Genomic DNA, 18,933 nt, shown 5'->3' on the forward strand with positions numbered 1-18,933 from the left:
AACACTAGCATCACTCCTCGTCCCTTTTCTTGCAGGGACAACTTCAGTATAGTATCTTATATCAATAGATGGACAGAAATTAGAGACATATAGGGATTAATGGGTACAGGGAAATGAACTAGAGATGGGCAAAGTGTAGGGACAGGAAGAGAGATAGAGACAGGGAGGCAGACAGGAAGACAGCTGAGAGCTGTCATTGTTGGAATGAAAAGCATGTACACACATGCTGCCACACACACACACACACACACACACACACGCATACACACACACACGCATAGTGCCCACTCTTTAAGCATGCATGCCATGACAGGGAACTTAACATTGTGTGTTAGACTGAACAACTGACCAGTTATAAATGTTACAAAGTCAACAAAGGTGTTAGGTTTCACTGCATTTTAAGGTGCCATTTTATTGTGTTAAATAGTCGTTGCACTGCTGGACACGTTATTTCAGGTTTGGAGAATGATTTTCATCAATGTTATAAAAATGACTACACAAATACATGATTGTTAGCGGACTGGTGTAAACATTTGTCATCATGGCGATTTGTATTGATTGATGACTCAAAAGAGCAGTCAAGAATAATGGTGATTTCTTTGGTTTGTCCAATCAGAACTTGTAAATAAAAGCCAGCAGGCTAAGTTAATTTAAATCAGTTCAAAACCACGGATCTAACCTCCGATTACAGAAACCAGGTTTTCTGTTTACATGACAGTTAAGAAAAAAGCTTACTCAAGAAAACTGACTGTACCCTGGTTACTTGAGTGCATGGAAACACATAACCACTAGAGGTTGTAAACCAAAACCAAAAGTGGTCACGACAAAGGTGTTAGTGGTGAGTATTGTGGACTACAATCTAATTCTTTCACTTGTACACCTGCCAAGAGGACTGCTGGAGCTTTCATTTAATTTATTTTTACTGCGCTCCCAACTTCATGCTGTATTACGCTTAATAAAACTGTACAGTTTAAACTTTCTGAGTAAAGTGGCTGATGTGATCATTACTTGAACTTTGTGTCGGAGAACTTTGACTTTCTTTCTTTTTTCCCTTGACATTAAACTGAAGATACTGTGGGCCTGACTTAGGAATGTGCTTATACACACAATCAGTTTCGGCTATGGGTTGTAGTTCTATCTAATGTTTTCTGTGGTAGCTGTTTGCAGGTTCTTATCAGTATGTCACTTTCATATTAAAGTTTACCTCATGGGATTCAGAGAGAGGTACATTTTATAATTTGATAAGATCATAGTAAGGGACTCAGTCAATGCAGGTATTTAAATATAATAAACACAAATGCAATTGAATCAACTTTTCTCACCATTAGATGGCAGTACAAGACTGAGAAACCATAGCACAGGGCTTGATTATATTATTGTCCACACTATAGGGTACTGTAGATGTGTAAACGTGATTTTGTGTGTGTTTGTGTGTGTGTGTGTGTGTGCTTCAATCTGCTCGCATATTTTCCATCTGTCTGACACTCCAAGGTATATTTCTCTCTGGCAGTGTGTACATTTGCCACCAGCTGGTTTCCCTTTCTATGTCTCTGTCTTCCTTTCTGTATGTCTCACACTTCTCATCTGCCTCCGCTTGTTTTCTTTCTTTAGTATCTCGCTGTCTCTGTTTGTGTTTGGAAGACATACTTTGAGATGACTCTGACAGGAACATCATATCTCAGAATGTAATAACATATAGAAAGTTTGTCTGCATATCTTTTATATGTAAAGATAATCCCGTGCACTGAGACCTTCCATCACCAAACACCCTTTCAAAATCTTAATTTCTTGGATTAGTCAGTTTCTTCACAGTACGTCCTCATTTTGTAGTTAAAGGCACCTTGTTGCTTATTCACCCGATTTTCATCCATTTAATTTACTGTAGGTAAGACTTACTGTATTGCCCGTGTTTATCCTCAACCTCAACCTACTTGCAATTGAACAGCTGTAATCTAATATGTGGCTGGTTTATTTAAAAGTATTTCATTGGAGAATCAAACACTGATTTAGATTTTTACTCTGTACTCTACTTGGCAAAGGCAAGATTGTAAGTGGGGGAAGCTGGTGTTAGTTAATCACAATGGATTAATTTACTTTTGCTGTGAGAGGGTGTTTGTCTGCCTCTCACTGCACATGTACTGCATGTAAAGATCGCTTACTTTTTTCTCAAAGAGGCACATTCGCTTCGAGTGTATGAAAGAGTTTAGGAGAACAACAGTATTAACTTTAGGCTCTTGTAAGTAAGGCAGAGATTTGATTGTATGCATAACCCTTACTTCATGAGGTTTACAGTATTCAGTTCTTGTCGTAAGAGTTTTATACAATATATGTTGACGAAGATTCTCAGTAGTCCAGGTGAAGTCAACTGGAAGTTGAGTCATGGTAGCTGGACTGAAGTTCAGTTGCCATGACTCAACGTCCATATATATGTTGACTAAACTATATGATCATTTTTGAGGCTACAGTCTTTCACACTATTAAATTGTGTTGAATTAAATGACCAGGAGTTGTTTTTTGTACAGCTTTTACATATGAAGTTATAATAATCATATATTGCAAAGACGTCTTTGCACCATCTGTACCATTTGCTCTTTCTCTTTATATTTTTTGAAGCAGAGGTAGAGATGTTCTCATGACTCAAATACTTGAGAGGAGTGAGTGTAATATTTCACCTGTTCAAGATGCTCACAGATAAACTCTGAATGCCTATAGATTAGAAGAAGCAGGATTCTCCAGCTGGCTGAGTTCACATTCCACTGAATTATGTTCCATCTTGAACAACTCTTGACAATAGAGCAGTACCTATAAAGTCAGAAGAAAGCTAAGAAACACTTCATCATGGTGGACTCACTGAGGGAGGGAAATGATCAGAGAAAGTTTTTTTTTTTTTTTTTTTACTTATTCTTGCATTTTTTTGTCTGGTATCATTGCTTACCAATGTGTCTTAACTACTTCCAAATGCTTTCTGCTTAGTTTATTGGATGAGAGACGTACTAAACCACATGTATTTGGAATTGATTTGCGCTGTGATCTTTATGTCATCCCTCCTTCAAGTCAAGTACATATTTAGAAATAAGATGTGACCAGCTCGGTGATGAATCTGGAAGAGAACTGCAGCCTTTGCCATGACAAAACATCTCTTATTTAAGTCTGGTTGACTTGTCAGGGGAGGTTTCTTCGTGGCGATATATACAAAGAGATATATCCAGATTAAAGGGGCTTGACCCGTTACGAACCTGAGAATGTGTTTGTTGTTGATCTCTATGTGTATTCTAGTACAGTGAACCAAACTGAGTTTGTTGAACACGTATTCAGTAACCCGATGATTCCGCAGCATGATGTTGTTGACTGCAGCAAAGTTTGAAAGTAGAAAGAGTCACATAGAAGAGAGACAGGGAGAGAGATTTAATTTGTTTCAACCCTGTCGTCTTCCCTTTCCTCTGCGGGATCTCTGATGATTTTTTGAAGCGGCAAAACTCAAACCTGGACTTCTGTTTAAAAGAAATTGTCTCAGTGAAGGGAATTCAAAGCACAAATGTCCCCTTGAACAAGCCCCAGGTGAGAGATGATTACTTAGTCCCCACATGATAAGAGTCCTTGTATTTTAATTAGCCTGGATTCTTCTTCTTCTTCAGATACTATATTTACTCACATCAAGATGAGAACATTGTATTTTTAATTTACCTACATTTACTAAGTTTTACTCCCTGATGAACAACAGGTAATATGGCTGGGTCCCAGGAAGCACAGAAGGCAAGTTTTACTTCTTATCTAGTTGTAAGTGTAAAAGAGGTCACTTTCTGCCTTGTAAATTACTCCTATATAGAATTATCAACCAACTGTTAGAGTTTTGGTTATCTCATTGATGTCAGTAGGTTTTTATCAGCAAACTAGTTGCGATACACCAACTACCAAAACAAGGTTTAGGCTACATATCAGAGGGAATTTATTTCCTGCTTGTAAAATTATAGCCCCTATATGAACAACAACCGGTAATACAGCTGTAAGAACAGATTATTCTCAGAATAATTTCAGTCAACTCATACGGTTACTATGACTAGAAGAATGTAAAATGTTTTCTTGCGCACATACACACACACACAGACGGAGTGGACGTAATCCACAGTACACAATCAGACCTCAACAGGCCGTATACTCCCATAAACTCTCAGCATCAGCGTGTGACCTGTATATAATGGGGTCGTGACCTCTTCAGCCACCGTAGAGAACTCATCATTGGGCCCTGAGCTTAGTACACCTGACAGGATTGCACTCTCTCTCTTGTTCACTTTTTGGTCTCTGTTTCACTCTGTCACACACACATCCTCACAAACACAAGGATTGCATACTTGCACAAATAAATATTCAGTTTGACTGCCTACATGATGAGTCCATCATTGTGACATTGACATGTTAAAAAAAAAAAAAAAATCACACACATACAGAAACACTGAACTTGGTTTATATACCAGTAGTCTTTTGAGCATAAGATATCTGGTGTGTGTAGATAACTATTCTTGCTATTATACGCTGTAACATATACCTGGTAATAGCTGTATGATCCTCCTAATCACACTAGTTTGTTAGGCATTGCCTAATCCTAGCTGGTAATGTCCAAATAGCAGACATCTTATAGAGGTAACTTTTGAATAGACCATTTATACTATCCTGTTTGGTAGTGGGATGGGGAAGCAACATAAACAACTAGATGTAATTGGTTCATCTGTACAATTTATTATTAGCAATTGGGCAAGGAGGTGTTAAGCAAAATAAGGCGGTACTAATATGAAGAGGAAGATATGAACAGTGCAAATGAGAGACGGTCATTGAAGAAACATAAAGGGCCAAAAGGGTGCAACCTTAAATCAATGAAAAGAAAATGGGCAAATCCAGTTTAAACTGATTATCTAAGTCAAAAAGAAGAATGCCTTTAATTGTCATATGTCACATTTTACAATGAAATTTGTCCTCTGCATTTAACCCATCCCCTGGGGGAGCAGTGGGCAGCTACATACAGCGCCCGGGGAGCTAGCAGGGAGTGTCTGCTCAAGGACACACCTGATGTCTGTGACGGGGTTTGAACCCCGAACCTTGAATTACCAAAACATGGCACCTAAGAACAGAAAAACAAAATGAGTATCTAGTGTCTCTTAAACATGTATGTGCAAGTGAAAGGGAACAAGAATCCCTGAATTTAAAGCCTGGCCTCCATCTCCAAATACAGCAGCAAAGCAGCTCAATTACGGATTGAATTCCTAATTCATAGACGTGCTGATTTCTCTTCAGAATTTATGCTACAGATGGAGAAATATTGTAGAAAGATGAATGGATAGGTGTTTGAGATTGGGTGTTATGGTTGTGTTATCTAGCCATTACACAAATTTACTGATTCATTACCTCTGTAATATTATGTGTCACTGTCATCAGGGATGTATTTGTTTTTTCAAATCTGTAGTTATGGCTTGATTTAACTGACTTTCATTACCATAGTCATCTTTTCATTGTTGGAGTTGGACTATTTTATTTAGTATACTTTTGTATGAACTAAAATCACCAGAACAACAACAACACAGTTAACAAACTAAACACCAATGGTAAATGGTCTGCACTTATATAGTGCTTTTCTACCTAACTGGTTGTGATCACCCAAAGATGGTTTTACTAGTTCAGAAAACCAGTTTAAATCAAGTTATATTTTACATACATATTTAAGTTTAACTCTACATGCATGAACAGAAAGGTTTATCTGGCTTGTATCATAGTCTAACTCTGTACTACACACAGTCTAACCACTGTATACCCCTATCTGGCCTTGTAGTGACCTCTGTTTTGGCAAAGGCATTAACATGCTGTCAAAGGAGAGATCGGGGGAATAGAGGACAAAAAGAGAGACATAATGTTCTAAGTACCACATGAGTCATTGATTTCTGCAATTACCGAAACACCAAAAGCATTCATTCTCAACCTCTTCGAAAGTCCCTCGGTGCCAGAAGCTGAGCAGTGGGGAGGGTATCCTCTTCCATCTTGCCTCACTAAAGGTCAGAAAACCATAGGCAAAGTTTTTGGAAATGGTTTTATTGGCATACATTCTTCAAAAAATCCAAATTTAAATACTAAGAGTGAGAAACTAAATATAAAATGTCATTACCATCAAAGATGGCTATAATGGCACAAAGCCCTTTGGACTGAATTAAACATAAATATAAAATGTGTGGTTTGGTGTTTTTGAGCATTTTTTTCACATATTCATTAGAAAATAAACTTTTACTTGTCATTTCCTTTCCCCCCTAAAGAGACAGACCTGACAGTGAAACAAAAGGTTGCTGACAGGGAGTGGTTGCAGAAAGATTTTCGCTGAAGAATGGTAGAATTGTAGAAGTGTTGTTTATGGTTGATTTGGATGTCTTGTGATGTTCCACATTGTAAAACCTCACCTAGACACAACATCTCCCAAGGGCTTCACATGTCTGCTCTCCTCTATCGGTCTGTTGATCTATTCCTGTTCTTTTGGCAGTTCTCTTGTCTGTCTGTCTGTAGTGTCTGAAAGGTAAGATTTACAAGGTCAGCATGTGACCAAAGTATCAACAGTTTTATGGGCAATGATCAGAAAGCTGATCAAACCTTTCCTTTTCGACCAGAGCTCAGAAACAATTACAAATACTGATAAAGCTCTGTTTGTATGTCATTGATTCCTAATTCACATACTCAAAAGGAAAATGGTATTTGAATCAATATGTTATATAATAACTGCCTATTTTAGACTGTGTCCTTAGGGGTGTATAAATAAATTAAAAGAAGTAACATCAGTTTTTTCTAAAATCATCCTGTTGAGAGTCAAAATCCCTGAGCTGTGTCAGATCTAAATTGCACATAACAATGACATCTTGTCAGGTATGCAGTACGTTCGTTGAATGTGGCTTAGATCTGGTCAGAGTGTTAAATTGCCTTTTCGAGGTCTGTAGCAGTGCCTGCCAACAAACTGTCATCTTGTGTCTTTCTTAAGACCACTGGAGGCCAATGTAGGCTAACAACCGTGTTGTTCACCTTCACTCAGTCTCTCGGCCAACACAGGCAAACCGTAGGACATGTGCATGTCAGTTTGGCAAAACATGCCTGATATTCTGTAAACAGCTGGAAGCTGTAGGGCTAAATACTGCATAACCTTGAGGAGTTCGATGCCAGTGTTATGTATGTCTTCACCCCCGCAGTGAGCATAATTTAACTGATTCCCCCGGAGCACATTAGCAATGCACAGTGGGTCAGTTCGTTTGACCCAAGCCGTCAGACTAGCAGCATGTGGCGAAGAACCAAAGGAAAAACTCTGAGAGAGAAGACAACAAACGGCAGACAAGAGTGATCTTTTCATCTTAGCATAGAAAAAGTGAAAGAGTGAGGGAGAAAACAGGCAACACCAAACACATTGAGGGAAGGAAAAGGACAAGATAAAAGACAACATGGGATGAACAGGGAAAAACAACGTTGAAGGTATGAAGGAGTGATGAGAAAAAAATAGAGAAACAGTAAGACAAATGAGTCATAAAAAAGAAATTGCTAAAAAAGCAACAGTCGGACAGAGACAGAAACTGAGTGAAGACCATAACAGACGAAATTTTATCAGAGCTTCAAAAGTGAAAACAAGAGAGGAGAGAAAACAGAGGGGAAAAAGGCAGAAAACCAGAAGGTGCATGAAAGAGAAACAGTAGAACAACAAACTTGTCTCATCCGTGATTCATTCCTGTGTTCTGCAAAGGAGGTGCAAATAGGGTAGACAGCAGGCAAAGAAGAAGAAGAGGAAAGAGAAAAATGCAGAAAATGCGTAAAGAGATGAGACATTCTGAGCATAGAGAGGACAAATTCAGATACATGTTCCAAATAATTAAAAACTAGATTATTTTCTCATGGTGGTTGTTACACTGGCTTTGTGAAGGCTGTAACATTGACAAAACCAATCCTGCTTACCCAGAAGGCGATGGTCAATCAGTGCATGATCATGTTTATTTCTAAATTCCTGAAAACCCAGGTTTTGTACAAGGAGGATTTCATCCTCGATTTCAGCAACCGTATTTTATTTCCTTGTACAATGTACAACTGCTTCTAGATGTCATTTCCTTTGTTGTGGGAAAGAAAGCAATCAAGCCCCAATCAGGCTTACAACCATTCAACCCCTGTAGTGTGACTTACTGTAATGCTTATTCCATCTGTTGGGTTCAAATGATGTCCAAGAAATAATAGTGTTTGCCCAGTGAAGCAATCCTCAGAAAATCCCCTTTTTTTCATTGGGGGTTTGGAATATATACCTCTCATTAGTTATAAGGCTGTTATAAGGTTATCTGCTGGGTCATGGGAACTTCAAACTAAATTAACAAACATGAACATATCGTTATTATATTTTTATAATAATAACTGAACACAATGAGGACTGAAAGAAAAGTGTGTTTCATGTTTTTCTTTCATCCTCTATGATGTATTTGCACTGTGTGCTATCAACTTGGATCAAAAACAGGAACATGGAACTAAAGCAGGGAGCACACAAAATGACATCCAATACCATCTTGTCACAGTATAGAATAGGGATAAGTTTAACTCAAAATCTTCCTCCAAAAAGGGTTAGTGCAACCAGTAAATTGAAATAAAGTCATACTAAGTCATTACTAGAAGATTCTGGTGGTCACTATGCAAAAGATTAAGAGACAGGCCTAGACTAAAGCTTGGAAGCTGCTTTGTGTAGTTCTGAATCCAAACCCTGGAATAATCTTCCCATGCAAAGGAATTGAAGTTGTCAAATAATGTCAGAATGTTAATAACCTTCACCTTTGAAGGCTGAGTTAAACTATTTGACTGGCATTCAGCCTTTCAGAGACTGTCAGCATAGATATTAAGAATGGAAAAAAAACATGTTTGCTTAAAGCCTCTTATAAAGGAGGAACGATGACAAGTTCCAAACAAATGTCTCATTAGGGTGGAAAGCATATGAGCTACGGTGAAACAGCTTTTAGAGGTAAGTGTGCACCGACGATAAAGTTTAAAGCATAGCACATTAAGGTGTCTTAAGATGGACAGAGTGGTTCCTTAAATAAAAAGAAATATTGAAGAGTCATTTATAAAGTAAGTAACATTCATTGTGTAGTTTGTCCTTATGTTTTAATCTTTCAGTGGTGACTAAATACAATGTTATGAGTTTGTTTAAAGACATTCACAGCTGTTTTTCTAAATTAATTATACCTTATTAATTACAAGGGCTGTACATAACATTGTCAACCATTAAATCATCATTATTTACTACACAACCCTCTGCTCCACCACTCCCATCAAATACTTTGACTGGAACTTCCTAGTGATTCTTTCTTGCACTTTTTTCCCCAACTCAGTGTTAATAAAACATAAGAGTACTGGTAGAATAGCATTTTATTTTAACTTAAATGTTTTAAGTTAAGCTTTCTGCAGTTTCTTGTGCTCTTCCGTCCCTTCTCTTGTCCTCTCACATTCTCTGTTTGCATACTCTTCTCTCTCACTCCCCCATCCTCTCACTGTCTGTGCTCTAATCTAGCTGTCAGTCATATTGTCATGGCGGTTCCAAAGTCTCATTTCCTGAGCAGGAATCCATTAGCAAGGGTCTGCTCTGCCATTACCTTCTGAATTACCAGGCTGTCCCTGACAATTAGTTGGGAGACAGGGGACACCAGGCTGTGGTGGACAAGGCCATCCTGACAACTGGCACCTAGCCAGACATTCACACAGAGGTTGTAGAAATACTAGGAGTTTCCATGACTGTGCATTATGTCTCTTCTCACTCCCGAATTACTAGGGGACATTTGACAACTTGATAGTGACCTGTGACTTTTTTTAAGCATATCAATATTCTATATTTAATTGCAGCTTTTGACTGGTCTTTTTATCAGCAGTGACAGAGGCCTGTAGATAGCAGTTGATTGTCAGGTCATCTGTTCATCCAACATGTTTCAAGAGAGCTTCACTGTTTACTGATCAGACTTTAGTACGCATATTCATAGCCCTTTAGAGATATGTTTTAGACCCTGTCCTGGCCATGCCTAGACATAACATGAAAATGACTCAACTTCTAGATCCAAGCATCCAGAAACACAGATTATTGAATTGCAACTATTTAATAACAAAGTGTTTAAAAATGTTCGATAGACCCGACAATAGACGTCAGGGTTGATGATAGTAAAAACCGAAAACAAAACAAACCTATGAGCTTAATATAACATAACCCCAAAGCATAGAAGCGAAGGTACATCAACGTACCTCCATAACTAACATAGATAGGAAAACAGAATCAACAGTGAATTGTACTAAATCCAGGCAAACCGGCAAAAACCATTACCATGGTTAAGAGCCTATGAATTATAATGTGGTTTAACCAGAAAGTATTGCTGAAGGTAGGGTGGGACAAAACAAATCATACATATTTGATAGCAACACATTAGATATCTGCTACATAACATTCTATTCTTATCAACTGCACTAAATGTTGAACTATATCACTTTTTCAGTAATGTTGGCATGCTGCTGTATTTTCATATTTAGTTTTGGCTGTTGTTTTATTTTAATGGTAGATAAACAAATTGAACAGTCGATTTAACTGGGTTTCATGGCAGGCGAAACAAATTTTCTTTTTACAAAACAAATACAACCAATTTCCTTGTATACATGATGTACAATGACAATAAAGGCTATTCTATTCTATTCCTTTGGCAGTGTGCATTTGCATTGTGTGAAAGTATATCGATATACACATTGTCTCTTCCTATATATTGTTTTAAAATATATCAACAAACCTTAAACAGCTTATATATCTCCCAGCCTCAGATGAAGAGGGAGATGAATAATTCTCACAGTCCTGCTATCATCTCCTGTGTCAGTGTGCTGGTGTGAGGTGAGACCTCTTTATCTGCCCTTGAGCTTTGATCATTAAACTTTTGCCAATCAACACATACCCTATCTTAAAATGCTTCCATTTTAATTCTTTTAAAGTGCTTGTATATTCTGAACTAAACTGCATAACATGGTGCAGACTGTTCTAAAAGTTTTAAAGACTACATCATCTCTTATTAGAAGCTTTATTGGTGAATATAAAGGAAAAGAAGTCATGGATATGACAAATAGCCATCCACATTCAGCTACACACACACAATACGATTGACTGTAGATTAATTTTCTACTGCTGTAAGCATGTTTGCATTGACTTAATTTAGAAGTTATTAAGCAGTGTTGCCATCCTTTAATATCTGATTAACATTCTAACCCAGCCTTGTTCTGTCAACATGTGACTGTTTGAAGCTGGATCAGACAAAGAGAGCAGGCTGGACATCAGACCTTTGATCTGATTGCCCTGTGCGCGCGTGAGTGTGCCTCTGTGCATGTGTGTTTGCTGCTCTGGCTATTCCACATTAAAGTGATGCACTTGAGAGAGAAAAAGGACAGGTAGAAACTGGCCTTTTGATCCTAACCTTGGATGAAGAGAGACAGAAAGAAAGAGTGTCTGTGTGGCATAGGCTACCACAAGAAGAGAGTATTGAGAGCCTCAAGACTGCTTAAGTGGGAAAAGTGCAAATGAGGAAAAATAAGTCACCCTATAATTTTACAGAGAAAAAGCCAAAGAGTTGGGGAACAAGAGAACCACAAAGAGGACAGGAAATTTGTGGACAATAATTGCACTTGCATACATATTCAACTGAGCTTCAGGATAGGCAGCATATGAACAATACGAACTACATATAATCAGAAATAAAGACCGTAAGCCATTGTTTTTGCTTATAAACACAGAATAATTGGCTTAAATTTCCCTAATAAGACTAGAGATTCAGACTAGCAACCTTTTTATCAAGAATTTCAAACTGGATGGTCTCTTTTTGTGTTTTAAAGACACAGAATAGAGCAAGCCAAAGGCCAAAGATATAAGACTGTTCAGAGAGATACACCAGTGGTTATTTCCATATCCAATTGATACACTCAGTCAGTAGGAATCCATTCCTTTCACATCAGCTTCAGAATTGATCATACTACAGTGTACACACACATGCTGACTCCATTTCCACTGGAAACATTGTTGGGTGTGTATGTGGATGAAATGGTGTGTGTGTGGGGGGGAGGTACCATTTGTACTGGTTTTGTTGTCAGCAAGGGAAATAAGCATTTTCATCATGTTGTTGTCCTATTCTGTTTTTAAAATGATATCAGCACGTCATTAAGAGCCGACCCATTCTATTCCATTCTATTGCATTCAATCCCCTGACATCACAGAGATTGATAGTACAAACATTCCTTCCCGTCTCTCTTGAATCCAAATTACACTTCAGGTAAAGCAAAGGCAATGGGGTCAGCTTGTAATCTGCTAAAGTATAATCACTCTCATGCATAATAGAACAGTCCTGTGGTGTAATAATAATGCAGACATGGAGATAGCTAGTTGCCTGGGCAATCAGTTATGTGCTGCAGATATTTCCATTTGACATTTCAGGTGTTTACGTGATGCTTTTATCCAGAGCTACAGTAAGGACATAAGCCAACCTTCTCCTAACATGATTAGTAATTTCTTTATGCTTTGATTTTCTTATTTGTGCATTTCCTAGTGCTGAAGTTGTTGTCCAAAAAAACATTAATGGCAAATAAGCCTATAAGTCAAATGGCTTTGTTCTTAGCAATGCAAAAACAGAAAGTGTAAATACACAGAAAGTGTAAATTGAACATTACTGAAAGTCTTTCAGAATAGTTTCAGAGTATAGCACCTCCACACAGAATTTGACTTGTCTAGCCACACATTGACTCACTACACAAAGCTAATAATAAAGAAGCTATGTTATGGTAAGCTCACGATCAGCCTTCCAGTTTTTCTATGACGATTGTTAACCTGTGGTTAAAATGTCACAGACTGTTTTAGGCTTGACATGCAGAGAAAGAGGTTCATGAACTGTTCATCTCTCGGTACAGATGGCCATAATTAACGTGTGTGTAGAAATGTTTTGTCAGAGATGCAGACTAGTCTTTCTTTGTTTGTGTGTTTAGGTTTAAGTCAAACATACATTAGTCAGCTACTTTGAATTATTTGTGTGTGTGGAAATGCTGGTGAATGTGTATTTTCCAATCAGAACAGTTTAGCTGTTTGTGTCTGCATGCAATGCCAGACGCTACTGTCCTTGTCCTCACAACCATTTCAGTCTGATAATTGCAACCCTCAGACTCAGACTGATTTCCACTTGTCTGCCTGAATTTCAATATAGCTGTTCTTTAACATCAAGGGCCTCCATATGACTAAGTTATAGAAAGAACTAGAAGGGCAAAAAGATAGATGCATGTAAACTTAAGAGACTATTATCTTGATTGTGTGTCCGTCCTTTCAGTTACAGGCTGCATTGCCAGAATTGACAACAAGTTAAAATCGGTTACTTGATGATGAAGATGATGATGATGATTTAATTTTTCTGGGACTAACTTTTTGCGGGTCTTGGTTTATCACGGTCCACCATACTTTGGAGGTCATCCATTTTGCCTCCCTTGCAGGCACAGTTTGTCAACTTATCTCTGCAATGTTCAGTCTTTAATCAGTCCATGTGAATGAAGTTAATCAGTCTATTTTTCTGTTATTTATTCTTCTAATTTACTAATCTTTTAGGCATGCCCTGTAGCCAGTGGTGTTCAGTCCTTTAGTTTTCAGGTTTTCCAGGTCCTCTGGAGTTCAGTTTTGTTGGCACAGTTCATTTTCTCAGAGACAGTTTCTGTTTTATTGCCAGTTTAGTGCCAGTATCGCACACCTTTTTTTTTTTTTTGTCCAAATTTTGATACACATGGTAATATGAAGACAAAACATGGAAATAAATACATAGAAATAAAAGTCTAGATAAGGGTTTCCAAAGCTTAAAAAATATTAATTGGCATGCAAACATACATGTCAGTGCACTTTTACAATTTAATGTAGCTTCCACTATGGATCCTGTGACCGTGTATTAGAGTAAAATAACTTGAAATAGCAGAAACTGTAATCACAGCACGAGGAGAACAAAGTGCAGTATTTCTGAAGGATGGGGAAAGATCACAAACAACAATCAAAATCAGTTGCTTATTCATATTAACCAAACTAGCATTAGTGTTCTTTGCCGAATATTTGTCACGTTCAAAGACAGCACAAATATCCTGTTAAAGGATAGTCTCTGAACGTTTCTTTTTTCTTGCTTTCTTGTTTTTCTCAGCTGTTTCTTTTCATGCGGCTGTTAGAAGGAATCAAAGCTGAGTGCTCTGCTTCCAACACAGTGATCAGTGTTTTCATGGAGACCCTCTTTGATGCTGTAATGAGCCCAGTGTGGTAGGTTATTATTATCCAGAGAGATAGCAAGCAGAGAAAAGACAGACAAAAAGAAAGAGAGGGGGAGGAAGAGAAAGCAAGTCAGTGGGTGGCATGTTTAGAACAGTTTGTCTGAACTCAGGAGCACTTATTTTGTCTCATGTGAATGAAACAAAATGCAGTTTTAGCGTGATCATCTCATAGGAACTCAAGTCAGTCCTGTTTCAACCAAGTTGCATATTAAAAAAGATATTACGTGCAGTTCAAAGTTCCTCTAAAACTAGGCAGAATCGTGTTTCCAAAAATCCCGCCTCTTTGGGAGCTAATTGTGTGTCAATGTTTATTCAAGCCATGGTTTGCTTTGAACTTGTCAATGTGAACAGTATGAGGCTTTACTAAGCTTCAGACAATGGAAGCGCACCGTAGGGGTGAGGATCATTTAGCACCAGTGGAGTGTGTTGACCCAGACAGCAGTAGGAAAAGAAATAAAGGACAGAAAAGAGAGAGTGGACACAGGAGAGACCAATATGTAAAGATGGAGACTGCAACTTCTGTGTCTCATGCATGGTTTCTGTTCATGCAGCAGTGCAGGGCAATCATCGAACAACACCAATGCTACTGTTAATGCTAAATTACTCTTAATTTTAATATTCACAATTAAAGCCATCAAATCTTAGGGACCTTGCTATGACCAAAAGGTACTAAACCTCCAACTGTGTCATTTTTGTACTTGCTGAAGTCTTATAATGATCAACATGCAGTTTGTAGCCTGGGGAATCAGTTCAGTATATAAGGATGCAGATTCATGCACACAACTGTTGTAAGTCAAGAGATACTCAACATGAAAATAGTCAAAGTAAGTAGTTTGCCCTTTTTCCTGCACTGCAAGGTTGTGGTAATTAGGGGTGTTTTTCACCAAAAAGCAGGCAGCGTTATTATTCCAATTGGAGTGCTGAAAAATCACGTTATGTAGAGTAGGAAAAGGACAGGCAGCGAGAGAAAGGCTTATCTGAATAAAAAGCTCTTATCATGTTGTTTCCGCCTCTCTAAGCCTTTGCTGTATCCCCAAGGTCAACAGCTAAATAAATGTCTTTTTCAGGGATGTTTGCCAGTTTTCTGCAGAAATCTTGTCAAATTAGGTACTTTTTAACTCTGTCAAGTGACATGCCATCTTTATTCCTACGTGCTGCACACGCACACTTGCAACCACTCACGTGCTGGATGTATGTTTCTAACTAATACACCTAGGCTGTATCTCACAGTCTTTGTGTATTTAATGCATTTAATCTTTTAAAAGTAAGTTTTTAATACCACAAATTAATTAATTATAAGTAAAAAATCTAAATTACTTAAATTAGTCAGTCGCCACTCCCATCTCTAGGTATTCAACGATTGTCCAGACAAAATCTAAAGTTAAGCTATGCTGTGTATGTGTATAAAACTTGGCAATGGCACAGCATGCAACAGTGAGCAGTTGGCAACTGGTTACACTGAGATGGCTCCAGATGAGTAAAGACATTCAGTCCTTCTTTCTTGTGAACTTTTTATCAACACAGTATGAATCCCCATCTCTTGTTTCCTCCTTCTCCCCAGGATTTGTTCTCTCCATTGTCCCCATCAATCTGTCGCTCACTCCTCTCCCATGCTGCAGATGTCTTCACATACAAACACACACATACCCTCTTGCGCTCACACAAAAGCTGGATAGGTTTCTAAGCTTAGCTGAATCAATTCCCTCGGCATAGAACACACATACCCACACACTCAGCCGTGCAAGTGCACGCATGCACACACAGTGTACACAACCTCTCCTCCTCCCGGTAATCTCTCTTTTTAGCATCTTTTCTGTCCTATTATGTGGGGATTTTCCTTCTGATGGGAATTCCAGCAGCAGCCACACTGAGAGACCATCTAATTAGCCATAGATGGATGACTTCAAATACAAGTAAATGAGCAAAGATCTGCCAGTGGACAAATCATTTTAACCCTAACAAGAAAGGGGACATCTAGTAGTGCTAATCACAATCACAGGAGACCACCTTGTATAAGGGAGAAAATGCATCTGCTCCGAGGCTTGCATTTATGTTTAGGAGAGGAAAAAAAAACAAGTTTTTTTCTCCCTTTGTGGCTCAGATCAGGTCTTTTTATGGCTGTCCAAATAGGTTACGAGAGCCAGGGAAGATTTGTGAAGATTTTTTTTTCCACAGTTTTCCCATCACAATTCATCAGGACCAAATTTAGAATTTAGAAAGCAAGTAGGTGAATTTTGGGGCTGTCTAACAGAGCAGTGCACCCACTTTGGAGCTCTTTTTTTTAAACAATATGTGAGAAAAAGTGTTTATTAGCTGCAAATACAAAATAGTTGTCTCTCTGTCCTCACCAGCATAGATGTGTTGAACAGGTTAGTTGAGCATAAAACAAGTTCTTGGTTTAAGGGGAAGATACCAACAAAAGCAGCTTATCTACTGCTGCATACATTCATGGCTTTGAAAAAATGTTCCTAAACCAGACTCATGGATAAACGTGAACTGAAAGTACATGTTATTATGTTACCAATGCATGCTTTCAAGTTGTAATCGTAACATTATTAACCAATATACATTATTAATCAATGGAAAAACATATACATTTTTCAGTGTTGTGGATATTATATATATGTCACTGTTATAGACTGTTAAATAGAAAACCTAGAGAGGACCAAAAAAGACCATGTAAAACATAGCACAGTGTCTTGAAACTATGTAAACAATAGTGGGTTCTATCAGGAAACCAGCGTTGCAATATGGTGACCCAAACTTTCTCTGGTAATGAAAAACTTTTTAGAAAAGTTGAATTAAGGCAGACTCTGAGCCATCAGATACAGTAGATCCTTTAAGAGAACCAAAAGCTGTTAGTGGTCCTTTGGCCCCTCTCCACTTCTCTAAGCACTGTTTAATACCTCCTATCTCCACCTGTATCATCCATCTTTCACATTATTCCCCTTTTTTCTGTCTGCCTTTATGCCCCTGTCTTCCTTTACGACTCTCTCTTTCCCTCTACTCATCCATTACTTATCCTCCATTCATCCATCCTTTGACCTCTGTCCATACTCCTGTCCATGCAACCATGATGAAGAGCACAAAGGCTTGAATCTTAGGGATTACCTCTACAGATTTCCTCTTCCCTCAGTCACTCGATTTCCCTCCGTTCATGCGTCTTATATCTTGTTAGTCTTCTCTGTACCATTTGCACTCTGTCTCTGTCTCTCTCCCCTCTTCTGCCATAATTTTCTTTCTCTTCATTTCTTTATCTGACCTGCTGTCTATACCTCACTGAGTAATCCCTCGGCCCTAGGTAGGATTGTTGGACAGATAGAGAAGACGCAGAGCTTTTCGTTGGTTCTTATTGAGGTAATCTATGTTCTGATGTGGAGAGTTTGTTTGTGGCTAAAACGATTGGTCAGAAAGATTACTGAGGGGACCATTCTCACATGGCAGAGGAAAGGACGATCACAGGACAGTGAAGATAATAGAGAAGAATAAACCAGAAGGACTTATTACACTGTCCATACAAAGACATCAAAGACGATTTTAGTTCAAGTCACAAATGTTGTCGATTGAATTGTTTTTTTTTTTTCTTTTTTTTAGTGTTCATGTTTTTTTTGCTTTAGTTATTTATTTAATTGCAGCAGTGCAAATAAGTAAACCATATTAAGTAATGCCTGAAAGGACATTTTTGTTTCTGCTTTGTGTGTTGATAGTTGCAATCTCTAAAGTGGCTGTTTGTTCAATGACACAACACAGGCAGACTCATACCGCTGGTCCTTTAGGCTCCAAGCTCTCAATATTAGATATGCTGGGTGTTGTAGTCTGTTCAGCTGCAAAGTGTTTGTAATTTGCCCAGGGAATACTGCACTCTTCTCGAATTGATACAGAAAGTGAATTTGGTGGTTTTGGTGGATAACTGATGGGAATTTGACATTTTAGCAGCAGCTGTTTTCCAAAAGACTTACCAAAGACTTGCCAGCCTGCAGTGTTTTCAACTGGTAAGGCAGGGATTATTATAATGTCTCAGTGAAGGACAGAATTGTACAACCTTCTTGGAGTGATGTCCTTCCAAACCAAATGCTGATCCAGTTGACACTGAGTGAAACAAGACAGACATTTAAAAAGTGACAGACCCCAGAAAAAGAACAAAAAAATCTAAACAATATCTATCACAAAACACAACCAGCAGTGTAAAGTAGCAAAACAGGTAATGGGCAAGCAAACGGATGTGTTGGGGGGGGGGAAATAGAGGAGATGCTGTTGATGCTGTATAATCATAAAATACAACACACAAACATGGCATGTATACACTGTACACTTTGGTGTGGAGATACACAGGCACACACACACTCGTGCTCTTCTTACTGCTGCTGTTAATTTTGCATATGTTGGCTGTAATCGATGAACACGCGGGCTAATGGTTATAAATGCATTAGCACTAAGACCTAATCAGCTAGACACACACGCACAAGTTTATGAATACATACACACAGTAGTGCACACACACACACACACACACACACACACTTTCTCATAATCTAGATCAGAATGGGGTAAGCGCTACTTTCTTCGGATTCAATTTCCTGTTGAGTTGCGTTTCATTACTAA

Source organism: Anabas testudineus, chromosome 15 (assembly GCF_900324465.2).
Source record: "Anabas testudineus chromosome 15, fAnaTes1.2, whole genome shotgun sequence".
NCBI classification, from domain to species: Eukaryota; Metazoa; Chordata; class Actinopteri; order Anabantiformes; family Anabantidae; genus Anabas; species Anabas testudineus.